This window comes from Cervus elaphus, unplaced genomic scaffold (assembly GCF_910594005.1).
Source record: "Cervus elaphus unplaced genomic scaffold, mCerEla1.1, whole genome shotgun sequence".
In the NCBI taxonomy this organism is placed as follows: Eukaryota; Metazoa; Chordata; class Mammalia; order Artiodactyla; family Cervidae; genus Cervus; species Cervus elaphus.
In genome coordinates, this window is record NW_025316779.1 from 5,315,200 (window position 1) to 5,334,144 (window position 18,945).

Consider the following 18,945-nt stretch of genomic DNA (forward strand, 5'->3'; position numbering starts at 1 on the left):
GCAACACGGAATTGCTCTGCACGCAGTGCAGGGGAATCGGGCCTCATCTCGCGGCGAGGGGGAAGTCTCATGGTTTTTCTCGAGTTGCGGCGGGAACCTGGGGTATATTCTCGAGTTACGACGGGGATGGCCCTTCCACCCACGTGTTTCTTCAGCGACGTCAGGACTCCTGCCTACTTGCGAGGGACAACTCGGGATTCTCCTCGAGGCTTGGCAGGGCAATTGGGACGCCTCTCCAGCTGAGACGGGAGACCAAGGGTCCCTTTCCAAGTGCCACAGGAATCCTGGGTCTCCTATCAAGTTTCACGAGGAGTCAGGCATCGTCTCCTTTGGAGGCACTGATCTCCGCGTACCTCTGGAGTTTTCAAAGGATGTGAGGCCTCCTGTCGCGATGAGGTGGGGAACTAGGTCTTTCTCTGTGGTCTCCACAGGGGATTCAGACACCCTTTCGTCTTGGGAGATGCAAGACGAGCCTGCATTCCAGTCACTGCAGGGATATCCGGCCTTATTTCGAGTCAGGGCATCGCGGTGTCCATTCCACTTGAGGCCGCAAACTCAGGATCCCTCTCACATACCTAGAGCTGAGAGAAGCCTCCTCTTGAGGTGCTTGTGGTAAGGTGGTATTCCTCAGGAGTCGAAGCCAGGGACTAACCTCTCATCTCGTGTTGATTCTTGGTCAACGGAGCTCTTTCGTGTTGCTACAGTGACCTCAGGATCCCTCTAGCCTTGAAACAGTGTTCTTGGGGTTTCTCTGGAGTGCCATGAAGGAAATCAAGGCTCCTTTCATGTGTGATGTGCAACACAGAATTGATCTGCACGCAGTGCAGGGGAATCGGGCCTCATCTCGCGGCGAGGGGGAAGTCTCATGTTTTTTCTCGAGTTGCGGCGGGAACCTGGGGTATATTCTCGAGTTACGACGTGGATGGCCCTTCCACACACGTGTTTGTTCAGCCACGTCAGGACTCTTGCCTAGTTGCGAGACACAACTCGGGATTCTCCTCGAGGCTTGGCAAGGCAATTGGGACGCCTCTCCAGCTGAGACGGGAGACCAAGGGTCCCTTTCCACGTGCCACAGGAATCCTGGGACTCCTATCAAGTTTCACGAGGAGTCAGGCATCGTCTCCTTTGGAGGCACTGATCTCCGCGTACCTCTGGAGTTTTCAAAGGATGTGAGGCCTCCGGTCGCGATGAGATGGGGAACTAGGTCTTTCTCTGTGGTCTCCACAGGGGATTCAGACATCCTTTCATCTTGGGAGATGCAAGACGAGCCTGCATTCAAGTCACTGCAGGGATATCCAGCCTTATTTCGCGTCAGGGCATCGCGGTGTCCATTCCACTTGAGGCCGCAAACTCAGGGTCCCTCTCACATACCTAGAGCTGAGAGAAGCCTCCTCTTGAGGTGCTTGTGGTAAGGTGGTATTCCTCTGGAGTCGAAGCCAGGAACTAACCTCACATCTCGAGTTGATTTTTGGCCCACGGAGCTCTTTCGTGTTGCTACAGTGACCTCAGGATCCCTCTAGCCTTGAAACAGTGTTCTTGGGGTTTCTCTGGAGTGCCATCAAGGAAATCAAGGCTCCTTTCATGTGTGATGTGCAACACGGAATTGCTCTGCACGCAGTGTAGGGGAATCGGGCCTCATCTCGCGGCGAGGGGGAAGTCTCATGGTTTTTCTCGAGTTGCGGCGGGAACCTGGGGTATATTCTCGAGTTACGACGGGGATGGCCCTTCCACCCACGTGTTTCTTCAGCGACGTTAGGACTCCTGCCTACTTGCGAGGGACAAATCTGGATTCTCCTCGAGGCTTGGCAGGGCAATTGGGACGCCTCTCCAGCTGAGGCGGGAGACCAAGGGTCCCTTTCCAAGTGCCACAGGAATCCTGGGTCTCCTATCAAGTTTCACGAGGAGTCAGGCATCGTCTCCTTTGAAGGCACTGATCTCCGCGTACCTCTGGAGTTTTCAAAGGATGTGAGGCTATCGGTCGCGATGAGGTGGGGAACTAAGTCTTTCTCTGTGCTTTCCACAGGGGATTCAGACATCCTTTCGTCCTGGGAGATGCAAGACGAGCCTGCATTGAAGTCACTGCAGGGATATCCGGCCTTATTTCGAGTCGGGGCATCGCGGTGTCCATTCCATTTGAGGCCGCAAACTCAGGGTCCCTCTCACATACCTAGAGCTGAGAGAAGCCTCCTCTTGAGGTGCTTGTGGTAAGTTGGTATTCCTCTGGAGACGAATCCAGGGACTAACCTCTCTTTTCGAGTTGATTTTTGGTCCACAGAGTTCTTCCGTGTTGCTACAGTGACCTCAGGATCCCTCTATCCTTGAAACAGTGTTCTTGGGTTTTCTCTGGAGTGCCATCAAGGAAAAAAAGGCTCCTTTCATGTGTGATGTGCAAGACGGAATTGCTCTGCACGCAGTACAGGGGAATCGGGCCTCATCTCGCATCGAGGGGGAAGTCTCATGGTTTTTCTCGAGTTGCGGCGGGAACCTGGGGTATATTCTCGAGTTACGACGGGGATGGCCCTTCCACCCACGTGTTTGTTCAGCCACGTCAGGACTCCTGCCTAGTTGCGAGGGACAACTCGGGATTCTCCTCGAGGCTTGGCAGGGCAATTGGAACGCCTCTCCAGCTGAGGCGGGAGACCAAGGGTCCCTTTCCACGTGCCACAAGAATCCTGGGACTCCTATCAAGTTTCACGAGGAGTCAGGCATCGTCTCCTTTGGAGGCACTGATCTCCGCGTACCTCTGGAATTTTCAAAGGATGTGAGGCCTCCGGTCGCGATGAGATGGGGAACTAGGTGTTTCTCTGTGGTCTCCACAGGGGATTCAGACATCCTTTCATCTTGGGAGATGCAAGACGAGCCTGCATTCAAGTCACTGCAGGGATATCCAGCCTTATTTCGCGTCAGGGCATCGCGGTGTCCATTCCACTTGAGGCCGCAAACTCAGGGTCCCTCTCACATACCTAGAGCTGAGAGAAGCCTCCTCTTGAGGTGCTTGTGGTAAGGTGGCATTCCTCAGGAGTCGAAGCCAGGGACTAACCTCTCATCTCGTGTTGATTCTTGGTCCACGGAGCTCTTTCGTGTTGCTACAGTGACCTCAGGATCCCTCTAGCCTTGAAACAGTGTTCTTGGGGTTTCTCTGGAGTGCCATCAAGGAAATCAAGGCTCCTTTCATGTGTGATGTGCAACACGGAATTGCTCTGCACGCAGTGCAGGGGAATCGGGCCTCATCTCGCGGCGAGGGGGAAGTCTCATGGTTTTTCTCGAGTTGCGGCGGGAACCTGGGGTATATTCTCGAGTTACGACGGGGATGGCCCTTCCACACACGTGTTTGTTCAGCCACGTCAGGACTCTTGCCTAGTTGCGAGACACAATTCGGGATTCTCCTCGAGGCTTGGCAAGGCAATTGGGACGCCTCTCCAGCTGAGGCGGGAGACCAAGGGTCCCTTTCCACGTGCCACAGGAATCCTGGGACTCCTATCAAGTTTCACGAGGAGTCAGGCATCGTCTCCTTTGGAGGCACTGATCTCCGCGTACCTCTGGAGTTTTCAAAGTATGTGAGGCCTCCGGTCGCGATGAGGTGGGGAACTAGGTCTTTCTCTGTGGTCTCCACAGGGGATTCAGACATCCTTTCATCTTGGGAGATGCAAGACGAGCCTGCATTCAAGTCACTGCAGGGATATCCAGCCTTATTTCGCGTCAGGGCATCGCGGTGTCCATTCCACTTGAGGCCGCAAACTCAGGGTCCCTCTCACATACCTAGAGCTGAGAGAAGCCTCCTCTTGAGGTGCTTGTGGTAAGGTGGTATTCCTCTGGAGTCGAAGCCAGGGACTAACCTCTCATCTCGAGTTGATTTTTGGCCCACGGAGCTCTTTCGTGTTGCTACAGTGACCTCAGGATCCCTCTAGCCTTGAAACAGTGTTCTTGGGGTTTCTCTGGAGTGCCATCAAGGAAATCAAGGCTCCTTTCATGTGTGATGTGCAACACGGAATTGCTCTGCACGCAGTGCAGGGGAATCGGGCCTCATCTCGCGGCGAGGGGGAAGTCTCATGGTTTTTCTCGAGTTGCGGCGGGAACCTGGGATATATTCTCGAGTTACGACGGGGATGGCCCTTCCACCCACGTGTTTCTTCAGCGACGTCAGGACTCCTGCCTAGTTGCGAGGGACAACTCTGGATTCTCCTCGAGGCTTGGCAGGGCAACTAGGACGCCTCTCCAGCTGAGGCGGGAGACCAAGTGTCCCTTTCCAAGTGCCACAGGAATCCTGGGACTCCTATCAAGTTTCACGAGGAGTCAGGCATCGTCTCCTTTGGAGGCACTGATCTCCGCGTACCTCTGGAGTTTTCAAAGGATGTGAGGCTATCGGTCGCGATGAGGTGGGGAACTAAGTCTTTCTCTGTGCTTTCCACAGGGGATTCAGAGATCCTTTCGTCCTGGGAGATGCAAGACGAGCCTGCATTGAAGTCACTGCAGGGATATCCGGCCTTATTTCGAGTCAGGGCATCGCGGTGTCCATTCCACTTGAGGCCGCAAACTCAGGGTCCCTCTCACATACCTAGAGCTGAGAGAAGCCTCCTCTTGAGGTGCTTGTGGTAAGGTGGTATTCCTCTGGAGACGAATCCAGGGACTAACCTCTCTTTTCGAGTTGATTTTTGGTCCACAGAATTCTTTTGTCTTGCTACAGTGACCTCAGGATCCCTCTATCCTTGAAACAGTGTTCTTGGGGTTTCTCTGGAGTGCCATCAAGGAAATCAAGGCTCCTTTCATGTGTGATGTGCAAGACGGAATTGCTCTGCACGCAGTGCAGGGGAATCGGGCCTCATCTCTCATCGAGGGGGAAGTCTCATGGTTTTTCTCGAGTTGCGGCGGGAACCTGGGGTATATTCTCGAGTTACGACGGGGATGGCCCTTCCACCCACGTGTTTCTTCAGCCACGTCAGGACTCCTGCCTAGTTGCGAGGGACAACTCGGGATTCTCCACGAGGCTTGGCAGGGCAATTGGAACGCCTCTCCAGCTGAGGCGGGAGACCAAGAGTCCCTTTCCACGTGCCACAGGAATCCTGGGACTCCTATCAAGTTTCACGAGGAGTCAGGCATCGTCTCCTTTGGAGGCACTGATCTCCGCGTACCTCTGGAGTTTTCAAAGGATGTGAGGCCTCCGGTCGCGATGAGGTGGGGAACTAGGTGTTTCTCTGTGGTCTCCACAGGGGATTCAGACATCCTTTCTTCTTGGGAGATGCAAGACGAGCCTGCATTCAAGTCACTGCAGGGATATCCGGCCTTTTTTCGAGTCAGGGCATCACGGTGTCCATTCCACTTGAGGCCGCAAACTCAGGATCCCTCTCACATACCTAGAGCTGAGAGAAGCCTCCTCTTGAGGTGCTTGTGGTAAGGTGGCATTCCTCAGGAGTCGAAGCCAGGGACTAACCTCTCATCTCGTGTTGATTCTTGGTCAACGGAGCTCTTTCGTGTTGCTACAGTGACCTCAGGATCCCTCTAGCCTTGAAACAGTGTTCTTGGGGTTTCTCTGGAGTGCCATCAAGGAAATCAAGGCTCCTTTCATGTGTGATGTGCAACACGGAATTGCTCTGCACGCAGTGCAGGGGAATCGGGCCTCATCTCGCGGCGAGGGGGAAGTCTCATGGTTTTTCTCGAGTTGCGGCGGGAACCTGGGGTATATTCTCGAGTTACGACGGGGATGGCCCTTCCACACACGTGTTTGTTCAGCCACCTCAGGACTCTTGCCTAGTTGCGAGACACAACTCGGGATTCTCCTCGAGGCTTGGCAAGGCAATTGGGACGCCTCTCCAGCTGAGGCGGGAGACCAAGGGTCCCTTTCCACGTGCCACAGGAATCCTGGGACTCCTATCAAGTTTCACGAGGAGTCAGGCATCGTCTCCTTTGGAGGCACTGATCTCCGCATACCTCTGGAGTTTTCAAAGGATGTGAGGCCTCCGGTCGCGATGAGGTTGGGAACTAGGTCTTTCTCTGTGGTCTCCACAGGGGACTCAGACATCCTTTCTTCTTGGGAGATGCAAGACGAGCCTGCATTCCAGTCACTGCAGGGATATCCAGCCTTATTTCGCGTCAGGGCATCGCGGTGTCCACTCCACTTGAGGCCGCAAACTCAGGGTCCCTCTCACATACCTAGAGCTGAGAGAAGCCTCCTCTTGAGGTGCTTGTGGTAAGGTGGTATTCCTCTGGAGTCGAAGCCAGGGACTAACCTCTCATCTCGAGTTGATTTTTGGCCCACGGAGCTCTTTCGTGTTGCTACAGTGACCTCAGGATCCCTCTAGCCTTGAAACAGTGTTCTTGGGGTTTCTCTGTAGTGCCATCAAGGAAATCAAGGCTCCTTTCATGTGTGATGTGCAACACGGAATTGCTCTGCACGCAGTGCAGGGGAATCGGGCCTCATCTCTCGGCGAGGGGGAAGTCTCATGGTTTTTCTCGAGTTGCGGCGGGAACCTGGGGTATATTCTCGAGTTACGACGGGGATGGCCCTTCCACACACGTGTTTGTTCAGCCACGTCAGGACTCTTGCCTAGTTGCGAGACACAACTCGGGATTCTCCTCGAGGCTTGGCAAGGCAATTGGGACGCCTCTCAAGCTGAGGCGGGAGACCAAGGGTCCCTTTCCACGTGCCACAGGAATCCTGGGACTCCTATCAAGTTTCACGAGGAGTCAGGCATCGTCTCCTTTGGAGGCACTGATCTTCGCGTACCTCTGGAGTTTTCAAAGGATGTGAGGCCTCCGGTCGCGATGAGGTGGAGAACTAGGTGTTTCTCTGTGGTTTCCACAGGGGATACAGACATCCTTTCATCTTGGGAGATGCAAGACGAGCCTGCATTCATGTCACTGCAGGGATATCCAGCCTTATTTCGCGTCAGGGCATCGCGGTGTCCATTCCACTTGAGGCCGCAAACTCAGGGTCCCTCTCACATACCTAGAGCTGAGAGAAGCCTCCTCTTGAGGTGCTTGTGGTAAGGTGGTATTCCTCTGGAGTCGAAGCCAGGGACTAACCTCTCATCTCGAGTTGATTTTTGGCCCACGGAGATTTTTCGTGTTGCTACAGTGATCTCAGGATCCCTCTAGCCTTGAAACAGTGTTCTTGGGGTTTCTCTGGAGTGCCATCAAGGAAATCAAGGCTCCTTTCATGTGTGATGTGCAACACGGAATTGCTCTGCACGCAGTTCAGGGGAATCGGGCCTCATCTCGCGGCGAGGGGGAAGTCTCATGGTTTTTCTCGAGTTGCGGCGGGAACCTGGGGTATATTCTCGAGTTACGACGGGGATGGCCCTTCCACCCACGTGTTTCTTCAGCGACGTCAGGACTCCTGCCTAGTTGCGAGGGACAACTCTGGATTCTCCTCGAGGCTTGGCAGGGCAGTTGGGACGCCTCTCCAGCTGAGGCGGGAGACCAAGTGTCCCTTTCCAAGTGCCACAGGAATCCTGGGACTCCTATCAAGTTTCACGAGGAGTCAGGCATCGTCTCCTTTGGAGGCACTGATCTCCGCGTACCTCTGGAGTTTTCAAAGGATGTGAGGCTATCGGTCGCGATGAGGTGGGGAACTAGGTGTTTCTCTGTGGTCTCCACAGGGGATTCAGACATCCTTTCTTCTTGGGAGATGCAAGACGAGCCTGCATTCAAGTCACTGCAGGGATATCCGGCCTTATTTCGCGTCAGGGCATCGCGGTGTCCATTCCACTTGAGGCCGCAAACTCAGGATCCCTCTCACATTCCTAGAGCTGAGAGAAGCCTCCTCTTGAGGTGCTTGTGGTAAGGTGCTATTCCTCAGGAGTGGAAGCCAGGGACTAACCTCTCATCTCGTGTTGATTCTTGGTCCACGGAGCTCTTTCGTGTTGCTACAGTGACCTCAGGATCCCTCTAGCCTTGAAACAGTGTTCTTGGGGATTCTCTGGAGTGCCATCAAGGAAATCAAGGCTCCTTTCATGTGTGATGTGCAACACGGAATTGCTCTGCACGCAGTACAGGGGAATCGGGCCTCATCTCGCATCGAGGGGGAAGTCTCATGGTTTTTCTCGAGTTGCGGCGGGAACCTGGGGTATATTCTCGAGTTACGACGGTGATGGCCCATCCACACACGTGTGTGTTCAGCCATGTCAGGACTCCTGCCTAGTTGCGAGGGCCAACTCAGGATTCTCCTCGAGGCTTTGCAGGGCAATTGGGACGCCTCTCCAGCTGAGACGGGAGACCAAGGGTCCCTTTCCACGTGCCACAGGAATCCTGGGTCTCCTATCAAGTTTCACGAGGAGTCAGGCATCGTCTCCTTTGGAGGCACTGATCTCCGCATACCTCTGGAGTTTTCAAAGGATTTGAGGCCTCCTGTCGCGATGAGGTGGGGAACTAGGTGTTTCTCTGTGGTCTCCACAGGGGATTCAGACATCCTTTCGTCTTGGGAGATGCAAGACGAGCCTGCATTCCAGTCACTGCAGGGATATCTGGCCTTATTTCGAGTCAGGGCATCGCGGTGTCCATTCCACTTGAGGCCGCAATCTCAGGGTCCCTCTCACATACCTAGAGCTGAGAGAAGCCTCCTCTTGAGGTGCTTGTGGTAAGGTGGTATTCCTCTGGAGTCGAAGCCAGGGACTAACCTCTCATCTCGAGTTGATTTTGGGTCCACGGAGCTCTTTTGTGTTGCTACAGTGACCTCAGGATCCCTCTAGCCTTGAAACAGTGTTCTTGGGGTTTCTCTGGAGTGCCATGAAGGAAATCTAGGCTCCTTTCATGTGTGATGTGCAACACAGAATTGCTCTGCACGCAGTGCAGGGGAATCGGGCCTCATCTCGCGGCGAGGGGGAAGTCTCATGGTTTTTCTCGAGTTGCGGCGGGAACCTGGGGTATATTCTCGAGTTACGACGGGTAAGGCCCTTCCACACACGTGTTTGTTCAGCCACGTCAGGACTCTTGCCTAGTTGCGAGACACAACTCGGGATTCTCCTCGAGGCTTGGCAAGGCAATTGGGATGCCTCTCAAGCTGAGGCGGCAGACCAAGGGTCCCTTTCCACGTGCCACAGGAATCCTGGGACTCCTATCAAGTTTCATGAGAAGTCAGGCATCGTCTCCTTTGGAGGCACTGATCTCCGCGTACCTCTGGAATTTTCAAAGGATGTGAGGCTATTGGTCGCGATGAGGTGGGGAACTAAGTCTTTCTCTGTGCTTTCCACAGGGGATTCAGACATCCTTTCGTCTTGGGAGATGCAAGACGAGCCTGCTTTGAAGTCACTGCAGGGATATCCGGCCTTATTTCGAGTCAGGGCATCGCGGTGTCCATTCCACTTGAGGCCGCAAACTCAGGGTCCCTCTCACATACCTAGAGCTGAGAGAAGCCTCCTCTTGAGGTGCTTCTGGTAAGGTGGTATTCCTCTGGAGACGAATCCAGGGACTAACCTCTCTTTTCGAGTTGATTTTTGGTCCACAGAGTTCTTTCGTGTTGCTACAGTGACCTCAGGATCCCTCTATCCTTGAAACAGTGTTCTTGGGGTTTCTCTGGAGTGCCATCAAGGAAATCAAGGCTCCTTTCATGTGTGATGTGCAACACGGAATTGCTCTGCACGCAGTGCAGGGAAATCGGGCCTCATCTCGCGGCGAGGGGGAAGTCTCATGGTTTTTCTCGAGTTGCGGCGGGAACCTGGGATATATTCTCGAGTTACGACGGGGATGGCCCTTCCACCCACGTGTTTTTTCAGCGACGTCAGGACTCCTGCCTAGTTGCGAGGGACAACTCTGGATTCTCCTCGAGGCTTGGCAGGGCAATTGGAACGCCTCTCCAGCTGACGCGGGAGACCAAGGGTCCCTTTCCACGTGCCACAAGAATCCTGGGACTCCTATCAAGTTTCACGAGGAGTCAGGCATCGTCTCCTTTGGAGGCACTGATCTCCGCGTACCTCTGGAGTTTTCAAAGGATGTGAGGCCTCCGGTCGCGATGAGGTGGGGAACTAGGTCTTTCTCTGTGGTCTCCACAGGGGATTCAGACATCCTTTCATCTTGGGAGATGCAAGACGAGCCTGCATTGAAGTCACTGCAGGGATATCCGGCCTTATTTCGAGTCAGGGCATCGCGGTGTCCATTCCACTTGAGGCCGCAAACTCAGGGTCCCTCTCACATACCTAGAGCTGAGAGAAGCCTCCTCTTGAGGTGCTTGTGGTAAGGTGGTATTCCTCTGGAGTCGAAGCCAGGGACTAACCTCTCATCTCGTGTTGATTCTTGGTCCACGGAGCTCTTTCGTGTTGCTACAGTGACCTCAGGATCCCTCTAGCCTTGAAACAGTGTTCTTTGGGTCTCTCTGGAGTGCCATGAAGGAAATCAAGGCTCCTTTCAAGTGTGACGTGCAACACGGAATTGCTCTGCACGCAGTGCAGGGGAATCGGGCCTCATCTTGCGGCGAGGGGGAAGTCTCATGGTTTTTCTCGAGTTGCGGCGGGAACCTGGGGTATATTCTCAAGTTACGACGGGGATGGCCCTTCCACACACGTGTGTGTTCAGCCATGTCAGGACTCCTGCCTAGTTGCGAGGGACAACTCAGGATTCTCCTCGAGGCTTTACAGGGCAATTGGGACGCCTCTCCAGCTGAGACGGGAGACCAAGGGTCCCTTTCCACGTGCCACAGGAATCCAGGGTCTCCTATCAAGTTTCACGAGGAGTCAGGCATCGTCTCCTTTGGAGGCACTGATCTCCGCATACCTCTGGAGTTTTCAAAGGATTTGAGGCCTCCGGTCGCGATGAGGTGGGGAACTAGGTCTTTCTCTGTGGTCTCCACAGGGGATTCAGACACCCTTTCATCTTGGGAGATGCAAGACGAGCCTGCATTCCAGTCACTGCAGGGATATCCGGCCTTATTTCGAGTCAGGGCATCGCGGTGTCCATTCCACTTGAGGCCGCAAACTCAGGGTCCCTCTCACATACCTAGAGCTGAGAGAAGCCTCCTCTTGAGGTGCTTGTGGTAAGGTGGTATTCCTCTGGAGTCGAAGCCAGGGACTAACCTCTCATCTCGAGTTGATTTTTGGTCCACGGAGCTCTTTCGTGTTGCTACAGTGACCTCAGGATCCCTCTAGCCTTGAAACAGTGTTCTTGGGGTTTCTCTGGAGTGCCATCAAGGAAATCAAGGCTCCTTTCATGTGTGATGTGCAACACGGAATTGCTCTGCACGCAGTGCAGGGGAATCGGGCCTCATCTCGCGGCGAGGGGGAAGTCTCATGGTTTTTCTCGAGTTGCGGCGGGAACCTGGGGTATATTCTCGAGTTACGACGGGGATGGCCCTTCCACCCACGTGTTTCTTCAGCGACGTCAGGACTCCTGCCTAGTTGCGAGGGACAGCTCTGGATTCTCCTCGAGGCTTGGCAGGGCAATTGGGACGCCTCTCCAGCTGAGGCGGGAGAGCAAGTGTCCCTTTACAAGTGCCACAAGAATCCTGGGACTCCTATCAAGTTTCACGAGGAGTCAGGCATCGTCTCCTTTGGAGGCACTGATCTCCGCGTACCTCTGGAGTTTTCAAAGGATGTGAGGCTATCGGTCGCGATGAGGTGGGGAACTAAGTCTTTCTCTGTGCTTTCCACAGGGGATTCAGACATCCTTTCGTCCTGGGAGATGCAAGACGAGCCTGCATTGAAGTCACTGCAGGGATATCCGGCCTTATTTCGAGTCAGGGCATCGCGGTGTCCATTCCACTTGAGGCCGCAAACTCAGGGTCCCTCTCACATACCTAAAGCTGAGAGAAGCCTCCTCTTGAGGTGCTTGTGGTAAGGTGGTATTCCTCTGGAGACGAATCCAGGGACTAACCTCTCTTTTCGAGTTGATTTTTGGTCCACAGAGTTCTTTCGTGTTGCTACAGTGACCTCAGGATCCCTCTATCCTTGAAACAGTGTTCTTGGGGTTTCTCTGGAGTGCCATCAAGAAAATCAAGGCTCCATTCATGTGTGATGTGCAAGACGGAATTGCTCTGCACGCAGTACAGGGGAATCGGGCCTCATCTCGCATCGAGGGGGAAGTCTCATGGTTTTTCTCGAGTTGCGGCGGGAACCTGGGGTATATTCTCGAGTTACGACGGGGATGGCCCTTCCACCCACGTGTTTGTTCAGCCACGTCAGGACTCCTGCCTAGTTGCGAGGGACAACTCGGGATTCTCCTCGAGGCTTGGCAGGGCAATTGGAACGCCTCTCCAGCTGAGGCGGGAGACCAAGGGTCCCTTTCCACGTGCCACAAGAATCCTGGGACTCCTATCAAGTTTCACGAGGAGTCAGGCATCGTCTCCTTTGGAGGCACTGATCTCCGCGTACCTCTGGAGTTTTCAAAGGATTTGAGGCCTCCTGTCGCGATGAGCTGGGGAACTAGGTATTTCTCTGTGGTCTCCACAGGGGATTCAGACATCCTTTCTTCTTGGGAGATGCAAGACGAGCCTGCATTCAAGTCACTGCAGGGATATCCGGCCTTATTTCGAGTCAGGGCATCGCGGTGTCCATTCCACTTGAGGCCGCAAACTCAGGATCCCTCTCACATACCTAGAGCTGAGAGAAGCCTCCTCTTGAGGTGCTTGTGGTAATGTGGTATTCCTCAGGAGTCGAAGCCAGGGACTAACCTCTCATCTCGTGTTGATTCTTGGTCCACGGAGCTCTTTCGTGTTGCTACAGTGACCTCAGGATACCTCTAGCCTTGAAACAGTGTTCTTGGGGTTTCTCTGGAGTGCCATCAAGGAAATCAAGGCTCCTTTCATGTGTGATGTGCAACACGGAATTGCTCTGCACGCAGTGCAGGGGAATCGGGCCTCATCTCGCGGCGAGGGGGAAGTCTCATGGTTTTTCTCGAGTTGCGGCGGGAACCTGGGGTATATTCTCGAATTACGACGGGGATGGCCCTTCCACACACGTTTGTGTTCATCCATGTCAGGACTCCTGCCTAGTTGCGAGGGACAACTCGGGATTCTCCTCGAGGCTTTGCAGGGCAATTGGGATGCCTCTCCAGCTGAGACGGGAGACCAAGGGTCCCTTTCCACGTCCCACAGGAATCCTGGGTCTCCTATCAAGTTTCACGAGGAGTCAGGCATCCTCTTCTTTGGAGGCACTGATCTCCGCATACCTCTGGAGTTTTCAAAGGATTTGAGGCCTCCTGTCGCGATGAGGTGGGGAACTAGGTCTTTCTCTGTGGTCTCCACAGGGGATTCAGACACCCTTTCGTCTTGGGAGATGCAAGACGAGCCTGCATTCCAGTCACTGCAGGGATATCCGGCCTTATTTCGAGTCAGGGCATCGCGGTGTCCATTCCACTTGAGGCCGCAAACTCAGGGTTCCTCTCACATACCTAGAGCTGAGAGAAGCCTCCTCTTGAGGTGCTTGTGGTAAGGTGGTATTCCTCTGGAGTCGAAGCCAGGGACTAACCTCTCATCTCGAGTTGATTTTTGGTCCACGGAGCTCTTTCGTGTTGCTACAGTGACCTCAGGATCCCTCTAGCCTTGAAACAGTGTTCTTGGGGATTCTCTGGAGTGCCATCAAGGAAATCAAGGCTCCTTTCATGTGTGATGTGCAACACGGAATTGCTCTGCACGCAGTGCAGGGGAATCGGGCCTCATCTCGCATCGAGGGGGAAGTCTCATGGTTTTTCTCGAGTTGCGGCGGTAACCTGGGGTATATTCTCGAGTTACGACGGGGATGGCCCTTCCACACACGTGTGTGTTCAGCCATGTCAGGACTCCTGCCTAGTTGCGAGGGCCAACTCAGGATTCTCCTCGAGGCTTTGCAGGGCAATTGGGACGCCTCTCCAGCTGAGACGGGAGACCAAGGGTCCCTTTCCACGTGCCACAGGAATCCTGGGTCTCCTATCAAGTTTCACGAGGAGTCAGGCATCGTCTCCTTTGGAGGCACTGATCTCCGCATACCTCTGGAGTTTTCAAAGGATTTGAGGCCTCCGGTCGCGATGAGGTGGGGAACTAGGTCTTTCTCTGTGGTCTCCACAGGGGATTCAGACATCCTTTCATCTTGGGAGATGCAAGACGAGCCTGCATTCAAGTCACTGCAGGGATATCCGGCCTTATTTCGAGTCAGGGCATCGCGGTGTCCATTCCACTTGAAGCCGCAAACTCAGGGTCCTTCTCACATACCTAGAGCTGAGAGAAGCCTCCTCTTGAGGTGCTTGTGGTAAGGTGGTATTCCTCTGGAGTCGAAGCCAGGGACTAACCTCTCATCTCGAGTTGATTTTTGGCCCACGGAGCTCTTTCGTGTTGCTACAGTGACCTCAGGATCCCTCTAGCCTTGAAACAGTGTTCTTGGGGTTTCTCTGGAGTGCCATGAAGGAAATCAAGGCTCCTTTCATGTGTGATGTGCAACACGGAATTGCTCTGCACGCAGTGCAGGGGAATCGGGCCTCATCTCGCGGCGAGGGGGAAGTCTCATGGTTTTTCTCGAGTTGCGGCGGGAACCTGGGTTATATTCTCGAGTTACGACGGGGATGGCCCTTCCACCCACGTGTTTCTTCAGCGACGTCAGGACTCCTGCCTAGGTGCGAGGGACAGCTCTGGATTCTCCTCGAGGCTTGGCAGGGCAATTGGGACGCCTCTCCAGCTGAGGCGGGAGACCAAGTGTCCCTTTCCAAGTGCCACAGGAATCCTGGGACTCCTATCAAGTTTCACGAGGAGTCAGGCATCGTCTCCTTTGGAGGCACTGATCTCCGCGTACCTCTGGAGTTTTCAAAGGATGTGAGGCTATCGGTCGCGATGAGGTGGGGAACTAAGTCTTTCTCTGTGCTTTCCACAGGGGATTCAGACATCCTTTCGTCCTGGGAGATGCAAGACGAGCCTGCATTGAAGTCACTGCAGGGATATCCGGCCTTATTTCGAGTCAGGGCATCGCGGTGTCCATTCCACTTGAGGCCGCAAACTCAGGGTCCCTCTCACATACATAGAGCTGAGAGAAGCCTCCTCTTGAGGTGCTTGTGGTAAGGTGGTATTCCTCTGGAGACGAATACAGGGACTAACCTCTCTTTTCGAGTTGATTTTTGGTCCACAGAGTTCTTTCGTGTTGCTACAGTGACCTCAGGATCCCTCTATCCTTGAAACAGTGTTCTTGGGGTTTCTCTGGAGTGCCATCAAGGAAATCAAGGCTCCTTTCATGTGTGATGTGCAAGACGGAATTGCTCTGCACACAGTACAGGGGAATCGGGCCTCATCTCGCATCGAGGGGGAAGTCTCATGGTTTTTCTCGAGTTGCGGCGGGAACCTGGGGTATATTCTCGAGTTACGACGGGGATGGCCATTCCACCCACGTGTTTGTTCAGCCACGTCAGGACTCCTGCCTAGTTGCGAGGGACAACTCGGGATTCTCCTCGAGGCTTGGCAGGGCAATTGGAACGCCTCTCCAGCTGACGCGGGAGACCAAGGGTCCCTTTCCACGTGCCACAAGAATCCTGGGACTCCTATCAAGTTTCACGAGGAGTCAGGCATCGTCTCCTTTGGAGGCACTGATCTCCGCGTACCTCTGGAGTTTTCAAAGGATTTGAGGCCTCCTGTCGCGATGAGCTGGGGAACTAGGTCTTTCTCTGTGGTCTCCACAGGGGATTCAGACATCCTTTCTTCTTGGGAGATGCAAGACGAGCCTGCATTCAAGTCACTGCAGGGATATCCGGCCTTATTTCGAGTCAGGGCATCGCGGTGTCCATTCCACTTGAGGCCGCAAACTCAGGATCCCTCTCACATACCTAGAGCTGAGAGAAGCCTCCTCTTGAGGTGCTTGTGGTAAGGTGGTATTCCTCAGGAGTCGAAGCCAGGGACTAACCTCTCATCTCGTGTTGATTCTTGGTCCACGGAGCTCTTTCGTGTTGCTACAGTGACCTCAGGATCCCTCCAGCCTTGAAACAGTGTTCATGGGGTTTCTCTGGAGTGCCATCAAGGAAATCAAGGCTCCTTTCATGTGTGATGTGCAACACGGAATTGCTCTGCACGCAGTGCAGGGGAATCGGGCCTCATCTCCCGGCGAGGGGGAAGTCTCATGGTTTTTCTCGAGTTGCGGCGGGAACCTGGGGTATTTTCTCGAATTACGACGGGGATGGCCCACCCACACACGTGTGTGTTCAGCCATGTCAGGACTCCTGCCTAGTTGCGAGGGACAACTCGGGACTCTCCTCGAGGCTTTGCAGGGCAATTGGGATGCCTCTCCAGCTGAGACGGGAGACCAAGTGTCCCTTTCCACGTGCCACAGGAATCCTGGGTCTCCTATCAAGTTTCACGAGGAGTCAGGCATCCTCTCCTTTGGAGGCACTGATCTCCGCATACCTCTGGAGTTTTCAAAGGATTTGAGGCCTCCTGTCGCGATGAGGTGGGGAACTAGGTCTTTCTCTGTGGTCTCCACAGGGGATTCAGACATCCTTTCATCTTGGGAGATGCAAGAGGAGCCTGCATTCAAGTCCCTGCAGGGATATCCGGCCTTATTTCGCGTCAGGGCATCGCGGTGTCCATTCCACTTGAGGCCGCAAACTCAGGGTCCCTCTCACATACCTAGAGCTGAGAGAAGCCTCCTCTTGAGGTGCTTGTGGTATGGTGGTATTCCTCTGGAGTCGAAGCCAGGGACTAACCTCTCATCTCGAGTTGATTTTTCGCCCACGGAGCTCTTTCGTGTTGCTACAGTGACCTCAGGATCCCTCTATCCTTGAAACAGTGTTCTTGGGGTTTCTCTGGAGTGCCATCAAGGAAATCAAGGCTCCTTTCATGTGTGATGTGCAACACGGAATTGCTCTGCACGCAGTGCAGGGGAATCGGGCCTCATCTCGCGGCGAGGGGGAAGTCTCATGGTTTTTCTCGAGTTGCGGCGGGAACCTGGGGTATATTCTCGAGTTACGACGGGGATGGCCCTTCCACCCACGTGTTTCTTCAGCGACGTCAGGACTCCTGCCTAGTTGCGAGGGACAACTCTGGATTCTCCTCGAGGCTTGGCAGGGCAATTGGGACGCCTCTCCAGCTGAGGCGGGAGACTAAGTGTCCCTTTCCAAGTGCAACAGGAATCCTGGGACTCCTATCAAGTTTCACGAGGAGTCAGGCATCGTCTCCTTTGGAGGCACTGATCTCCGCGTACCTCTGGAGTTTTCAAAGGATGTGAGGCTATCGGTCGCGATGAGGTGGGGAACTAAGTCTTTCTCTGTGCTTTCCACAGGGGATTCAGACATCCTTTCGTCTTGGGAGATGCAAGACGAGCCTGCATTCAAGTCACTGCAGGGATATCCAGCCTTATTTCGAGTCAGGGCATCGCGGTGTCCATTCCACTTGAGGCCGCAAACTCAGGGTCCCTCTCACATACCTAGAGCTGAGAGAAGCCTCCTCTTGAGGTGCTTGTGGTAAGGTGGTATTCCTCTGGAGTCGAAGCCAGGGACTAACCTCTCATCTCGAGTTGATTTTTGGTCCACGGAGTTCTTTCGTGTTGCTACAGTGACCTCAGGATCCCTCTAGCCTTGAAACAGTGTTCTTGGGGTTTCTCTGGAGTGCCATCAAGGAAATCAAGGCTCCTTTCATGTGTGATGTGCAACACAGAATTGCTGTGCACGCAGTGCAGGGGAATCGGGCCTCATCTCGCGGCGAGGGGGAAGTCTCATGGTTTTTCTCGAGTTGCGGCGGGAACCTGGGGTATATTCTCGAGTTACGACGGGGATGGCCCTTCCACACACGTGTGTGTTCAGCCACGTCAGGGCTCTTGCCTAGTTGCGAGACACAACTCGGGATTCTCCTCGAGGCTTGGCAAGGCAATTGGGACGCCTCTCCAGCTGAGGCGGGAGACCAAGGGTCCCTTTCCACGTGCCACAGGAATCCTGGGACTCCTATCAAGTTTCACGAGGAGTCAGGCATCGTCTCCTTTGGAGGCACTGATCTCCGCGTACCTCTGGAGTTTTCAAAGGATGTGAGGCCTCCGGTCGCGATGAGGTGGGGAACTAGGTCTTTCTCTGTGGTCTCCACAGGGGATTCAGACATCCTTTCATCTTGGGAGATGCAAGACGAGCCTGCATTCAAGTCACTGCAGGGATATCCAGCCTTATTTCGCATCAGGGCATCGCGGTGTCCATTCCACTTGAGGCCGCAAACTCAGGGTCCCTCTCACATACCTAGAGCTGAGAGAAGCCTCCTCTTGTGGTGCTTGTGGTAAGGTGGTATTCCTCTGGAGTCGAAGCCAGGGACTAACCTCTCATGTCGAGTTGATTTTTGGTCCACGGAGCTCTTTCGTGTTGCTACAGTGACCTCAGGATCCCTCTAGCCTTGAAACAGTGTTCTTGGGGTTTCTCTGGAGTGCCATCAAGGAAATCAAGGCTCCTTTCATGTGTGATGTGCAACACGGAATTGCTCTGCACGCAGTGCAGGGGAATCGGGCCTCATCTCGCGGCGAGGGGGAAGTCTCATGGTTTTTCTCGAGTTGCGGCGGGAACCTGGGGTATATTCTCGAGTTACGACGGGGATGGCCCTTCCACCCACGTGTTTCTTCAGCGACGTCAGGACTCCTGCCTAGTTGCGAGGGACAACTCTGGATTCTCCTCGAGGCTTGGCAGGGCAATTGGGACGCCTCTCCAGCTGAGGCGGGAGACCAAGTGTCCCTTTCCAAGTGCCACAGGAATCCTGGGACTCCTATCAAGTTTCACGAGGAGTCAGGCATCGTCTCCTTTGGAGGCACTGATCTCCGCGTACCTCTGGAGTTTTCAAAGGATGTGAGGCCTCCGGTCGCGATGAGGTGGGGAACTAGGTGTTTCTCTGTGGTCTCCACAGGGGATTCAGACATCCTTTCTTCTTGGGAGATGCAAGACGAGCCTGCATTCAAGTCACTGCAGGGATATCCGGCCTTATTTCGAGTCAGGGCATCGCGGTGTCCATTCCACTTGAGGCCTCAAACTCAGGATCCCTCTCACATACCTAGAGCTGAGAGAAGCCTCCTCTTGAGGTGCTTGTGGTAAGGTGGTATTCCTCAGGAGTCG